Below are 7,207 nucleotides of genomic sequence, written 5' to 3'. Positions count from 1 at the left end.
CAAATCTTAGAAACATGGTGTCTAACCAGATCCTTACTCTGGATGGCATTACCCTGACCTCTAGTAATACTGTGAGAAATCTTGGAGTCATTTTTGATCAGGATATGTCATTCAAAGCGCATATTAAACAAATATGTAGGACTGCTTTTTTGCATTTACGCAATATCTCTAAAATCAGAAAGGTCTTGTCTCAGAGTGATGCTGAAAAACTAATTCATGCATTTATTTCCTCTAGGCTGGACTATTGTAATTCATTATTATCAGGTTGTCCTAAAAGTTCCCTAAAAAGCCTTCAGTTAATTCAAAATGCTGCAGCTAGAGTACTGACGGGGACTAGAAGGAGAGAGCATATCTCACCCATATTGGCCTCTCTTCATTGGCTTCTTGTTAATTCTAGAATAGAATTTAAAATTCTTCTTCTTACTTATAAGGTTTTGAATAATCAGGTCCCATCTTATCTTAGGGACCTCATAGTACCATATCACCCCAATAGAGTGCTTCGCTGTCAGACTGCAGGCTTACTTGTAGTTCCTAGGGTTTGTAAGAGTAGAATGGGAGGCAGAGCCTTCAGCTTTCAGGCTCCTCTCCTGTGGAACCAGCTCCCAATTCAGATCAGGGAGACAGACACCCTCTCTACTTTTAAGATTAGGCTTAAAACTTTCCTTTTTGCTAAAGCTTATAGTTAGGGCTGGATCAGGTGACCCTGAACCATCCCTTAGTTATGCTGCTATAGACGTAGACTGCTGGGGGGTTCCCATGATGCACTGTTTCTTTCTCTTTTTGCTCTGTATGCACCACTCTGCATTTAATCATTAGTGATCGATCTCTGCCCCCCTCCACAGCATGTCTTTTTCCTGGTTCTCTCCCTCAGCCCCAACCAGTCTCAGCAGAAGACTGCCCCTCCCTGAGCCTGGTTCTGCTGGAGGTTTCTTCCTGTTAAAAGGGAGTTTTTCCTTCCCACTGTAGCCAAGTGCTTGCTCACAGGGGGTCGTTTTGACCGTTGGGGTTTTACATAATTATTGTATGGCCTTGCCTTACAATATAAAGCGCCTTGGGGCAACTGTTTGTTGTGATTTGGCGCTATATAAAAAAACTGATTGATTGATTGAACTATCAACAAGGACCGGTAATCTTTTTCAACAGCAGCTCTCTCTTCCTCCTTTGTCAGCAACAACGGCAGTTTCTGTACCGATGCAGCATACGCGAGGGCAGCCAGCTCTTCTTTCCTTTTCTGTCTACTGCCGTACTCAGTCCTGGTTGTAACAGGCAATCCGCGGAGCTTACAAACACGCTTTAAATCGTCAACTTTCCAGCGGTGGAAATGATCCAAATCATAGCACTCCTCACTGCTTTCTGCCATCTTGGAATGTGGGTTGGTAGTGGAAAAATTTAGCGTTCCCATAATGCACCGTGCGGCCCGAGATGCGCACTTCGCTTATTGAGGCACAGAAATTGCCTCGAGCATTTTTTGTAATCGAATTATTTGAGTTACTTGACGAATCGTTTCAGCTCTAATTGTTTCCTGTTTTTGTACTTTTGCAAAATTATTTCATTCGGGATAAATAACGTTGATTTCATCTTAAATCATGGGTTAAAGTTCTCTGTCACCACAGCGGATTTCCGTCATTTGGAAAATTTAACCACACATACACGCGCGCACGTGGTGTCATGCATGTTTTGGGGCCGAAATATGATACTCTCTTTGTCAAAGCAACATCCCATTCTGCGATAATCAAAGTAGCAGCAATGTCAGCATGGATGGCGCCGCACCGCAGAGGAAGGGACTGTGTGAATTTTCACTCCTCTCCGCTCTGTTTACTGCTTGCCATGAACCACGGTTCTTCTCCTCCCTGTCTTCGTGGGAACATTGGCAGACCTTCCCCAAATAGAGCAGGGTGCGGCTTTGCTTTGAACCGATGAAGCAATGCTTTGATCTGCTGCTTCGGTTCTTTGTTTTATTTCGCTTTATGTTAATTTTCTCCCGCTAAAACCCTAAAGAGCATATATCTGTGAGTAATATTTACCTTTTTATGTTAAACTGACCTGTTATGGTCTTCTGAAACAGTTGGTAGATGTATTTTATAACTTAAAAACGGGACTGATGCTAACGGGTTAGTGTGTCTATGGTGTTTTCAATGTTAAAGTTAGTATTAAGCTGTAAAAGAGTCAAATGTATTACAAATTGTAATATTTTATTAATTTATTTTTATTTATATATTAGTAATAATAATAGCAACAACAGCAATATTAATAGTAATAACTAATAATGCAATACAGTTTTAGAGAAACAGACAAAAAAACTGATAAGATTAAACCAACTAACAATGAACATAAATAAAGAAATCGAGAAATAACTGTTTCCTGTGAACACCTAGTGACTCTTAAACCTCCACTTCATCCCTGTTTTATTTAAGTTTAATGACAATTTGTTTCGGTCAAACCACATCTAAGCTGTATTTTAACACAAGAATAAAAATAAAATGCAGTAAATTGCACATTGGGTCTTTTTCATGAAAATATCTTATTAAAGATCACATATTACACTTTAGTCAGGCCTTTAAAATATTTTTGTGGACTCTTGCTGTGATATGTTGTCAGTGGTTGGGATAGTTTCTGTCAGCATCTAAAAATGCTCATAATCAGGTGAAACCTGATGGAAATCTCTTTGTGGAGTGTCGGTGATGTATGTATGTGCAAAATAAAACAACACACTACTTCAGGTAACATCATAACTTTGTTACAAGCTCAGACGTTGATGTTGCGTGATAAAGGCCTTTTAATAATAACTCACTTCAAGAAATAATGGCAAAACTCACGTGTAAGTAAAAAAACAAAAAATGATTAATTGAAAAAATAATCAACCGATTAATCGATTACTAAAATAATCGTTAGTTGCAGCCCTAGTTTGTTTGCCGAGTGCAGGGTTCTAGCTAAGATAAAATTTTAGTGTCGAGTGAGTGAAGCGCTGGGGCAGGGGGTTGCGGAAGGGGGGAAGCTTTTGAAAATTCAAGCTAAAAATTGGGCATTCTATGGGTACCCAAAGGGGAAAAGCCAGGTACGACAGCCCAAGTCCCTTCATCACATCCAGAAGGCTGGGGAATTTTCTGGCAATCTCATTCTGGGTTAACCAGTACATGGCCCTCAGTGAGGCAGTTAGAGTCTGTGGACATTTTTAAGTTAAGACTTAAATTAATAACTTCAAAATGAATTTCCACTTTAAATAAAATGACACCTCTTACAAACGTTGCAATACAGACAATAAACTACAATTGACTAAAACTTTTTTCCTCCCAAAATGAGATGTGCTGCATTCTTTATGAACTTGACGTGCAGTGCAGTGAGCTGTAGAGCTCAGCTCAGATATAGAAAGACTTTCATGCCAATAATAATGTCTGAAAGGAAATGCTTTTGACAAAAACTAACAGATTTTATTTCTGTTTATGTCCAGAGATCAAGGATCCACCATGTAGAGTTTATTATGTCCAGAGTTTAAGGATCCAGTAACCAATTTCATATTTATTTACTTAAAGACTCAATAAAATGTTCAATTTAAACTTAATCAGCTTATAAAGTACCAAATTACAACAAAAGCCGCCTCAAGGTGCCTCACACAGAATATTTCAACTTAAAAAAAATTAAATAAAATAAATTTAAAAAAAAATTCAAATACCTGAATAAAAACAGAAGTAAAAGAATAAAACATAAAATAAAAACTACTCATAAGAAAGAGAATAAAAATAGGTTTTAAGTCTTGACTTAAAAATGTCCACAGACTCCAACTGCCTTCCCCAGCCTTCTGGACATGATGAAAGGACTTGGGCTGTCGTACTTGGCTTTTCCCCTTTGGGTACCCCGAGAATGGCCAATTTTTAGCTTAAATCATCCGCACCCCCCTCCCCGCCCCTCAGTCGCTTTGCTCTCTCGACATTACCACTACGCTAAAATTTTATCCTAGCTAGAACCCTGATACCCATTAAAATTCACTACAATGTCCAAAATTTGACTTGATGTTTTAAAACAATTTCTGGGGGAGATCCCTCAGACTCCCCATAATTAATAATGTGTTTTTACTTGACACTTGAAGTGAGTTTTCTTTGTTTCAGAGGGCTTCACACCCATTAAAATTCACTAGAATATACAAAATTTGACTTGCTCTTTTAAAAAAAATTCTGGGGGAGCACTCCTGGACCCCTCCATAATAAATACTTTGTTTTTACTTGACGGTTTGAAGTGAGTTTTTTGTTTTAGAGGGCTTCATACCTATTAAAATTCACCAGAATACACAAAGTTTGACTTGCTGTTTTAAAAAATTTTCTGGGGGAGATCCCCCAGACCCCCCAGAATCAATACTACACCCTGCCCCCCACCACCCTTTTATGAACCTCTCTCTCCTTAGACGCTGTTTAAAATAGATTTGGATACTGTATAATGTGTTTATTCTATTTATTGAGGAAAAAAGAGTGTGTGCCCCCACTCCATCACATTTATGGAATTGCTGGCATTGATTTTTGTCAGGAATAAAATTTCAGTCAGATGAAAATTTATTGCTTTAACCCATGTCTTAAATGCTGTGTTGAAATTTCCTTGCTTTGTTAAAAAAGCACTTGGGAACATTTTGGAAGAAAATGTTAAATTTCATTGGGAGCTAATAAATTTGTCCTCATCGCTGTGGTTGTATTTGAAAAAAAAACTGTGCATAGTGTTTATTATCAATTATTTTAAGTCACAAATGTGTTATCTACCCTACAATGTTTGAGTGTAGACTCAAAACACATTTTTATTGTTTGACTTGTATGCCATTGTTTTGTTTTACATCTACATGCAAATAAACAAAGCTGGTGATGTCCAAATACTTATGAACCCAACTAGTGTTCCCCAGTTACCAAAGCTTTAATGAGCAAATGCACTACAAAGTAGGGATGTCCCGATCAGGTTTTTTGGCCCCAATCCGATTCAGAGTCATCTGATTTTGAGTATCTGCCCATACTGAGTCCCGATCCGATACTTTAAAAAACTGAATGAACAAATGTTAAATATGTAAAATTTTCATTTTCATCACCTTATTTTGTTATTTATCACTTAAACAGTGCACTTTTTCTTGAGGTAGCTTGAACAATCAAGTAATAATAAGAGTTAAAAAATGTACAAATTTCCATGTTATTTTATTTGTCTCAAAATAAATGTCCAAGGTTCCTTATGTTAAACAAGAAATTATCGAATCTGAAATAACAGGTGGTTTTAATTTACAGATGTAAGGTTTCTAAAGAACCATTTATTGATTTAGCTAATTTAATTATAAGTGTTCTAAAGTTTTTTTAAACAGTAATCATAAATTTTGAGGTAACAAACAACAACAAAAAACATTTCCAAGGATTTTTCTTCAGAAAACTGCTCTATAAATGAGCAGACCTGTGACACGTTTCTGTTTTGTACAGATCAGTGGTTTCTGCACCGATCTGTTTTGTACAGATCAGTGGTTTCTGCCACTAGTCTTCTGTATTTTGGCCAGCCGTGTCGTTCCTATTGGACAGCGTGAAGCTACGTCACAGCTCAGAGTGTCGAAAGTTGGGTTGGGTTGAACTTATGTTTTTCTTTTGTTCAATTAAAAAAAAAAGATTGGGTTGAACTTTGACCGCAGCCTGCCAACAAATGGTAATGCGCACTCCCGTCAGAAGCATCGCTTTAGCTCGGCTTTTGACGCGCTTCTGACGCCTCTAAAAAGCAACGCGTCTTATTGAAAATAATGCTTTTTAGATCGATTCTTGACGCCTCTGACGCTTCCGATGCGTGAAAGGCCCATTAATCTACAATAATGAGCTTGAAATAGCGCTGATCAGAATAATGAGGATAAAATCTGTATCGGATTCCTTATCGGGATGCAACATCCAACTTTGATCAAGTCTGAAACTACGTGATCAGGCCCGATTTCCGATGACGTGATCGGATCGGGACATCCCTACTACGAAGTGTATTCAAAAGTTGTTTTCTGACAAGTGTCTTGAGGTAAAAAAAAAAGAAACACATTGGTGATGTTGTACTTTGCATATCAGCCATTATTATTTTTTAATATTAACATCATCGGGTGGAACTGATGAATGGTAAGGGTCCTATCTCACTGGGTGCGACTGGAAGAGAGCAGTTGGAGACATGGATTCGCGACCAAACACGTGAATGAGCATCAGTGTCACCATTGGTATCTCACTGAAGTGACCACTCGCAGCTGAAATGATAACACATTTGCACACAGTGTTCAGCTGTTATTATCCATGTGAACAGAATGTGTAAATTCCCCTGATTGTATCCAGTAAGGACAAGATAAAATCAGTTAAATATTAAAATAATAATAAATTAAAAAATAACAGTAATAATATTAATAACACCTACAGCACACTCACTGGCTTGCAGAATGATGTCCCAGCTGGATATATAATCCCCCGCTTATATGATCCTTTTGTCTTTGGCTGTGAGATCTGCACGCAGTGCTCATCCACGAGCTGGAACAGCCTCTTCTCTGTTATGCAGCGATGTCCCGCAGCGTTTCAGGGGTGTGCGTCCTTTAATTTGATTTATGCGCCAGTAACATTGTAAGTCCCTTTGGCTGTTCTCCCACCCCCGCACTCGGTGTCTCCTCAGCAGATCCAAAGTGGACCTGCACAGTGGTCTGGCGAAGATACATTCTCCGTACTCCTGCATTTTGGCTCCGATGGATAGATGTCATCACATTTCCATGGCACGGCACGTAGCAGAAGGATTTTCTCGGTTTACAGACACGTAAATGCTGTTGGAGCTGGATTTAAGCAGAGTGCCATTTAATGAAAGCATGTCATCGTATTTCCTCACGAATCGTATATCGTCCTCACAACGAGCGTGTCAAAGAACTCCCACCACACATACTCAGAGGGAGTTGACAGACTGAGGGGCTGACAGACAGAGAGAGAGTTGAGGGGACAAGACGGAGAGAAAGAGAGAGACCTCCAGATTAAAAAAAAAATTAAAAACAACATCACTGTGCGCTCTGCTCCTGCAGTATTGTGCTCTGAAATACATTGTCCGTCCTTCTACGTTTTGGCTCTGATGGACAGATGTTATCACATTTCCATGTAGTCTATGAGCCACTCATCAATTTTGACCAAATCGGTACCACTTAAGGGGAATAAACAACACTATAAAAACAATAAAAACCACACAACTACTGAATCAGTACGCT

The sequence above is a fragment of the Thalassophryne amazonica genome, unplaced genomic scaffold (genome assembly GCF_902500255.1).
Source record: "Thalassophryne amazonica unplaced genomic scaffold, fThaAma1.1, whole genome shotgun sequence".
NCBI classification, from domain to species: domain Eukaryota; kingdom Metazoa; phylum Chordata; class Actinopteri; order Batrachoidiformes; family Batrachoididae; genus Thalassophryne; species Thalassophryne amazonica.
This window is presented reverse-complemented; position numbering follows the sequence as displayed.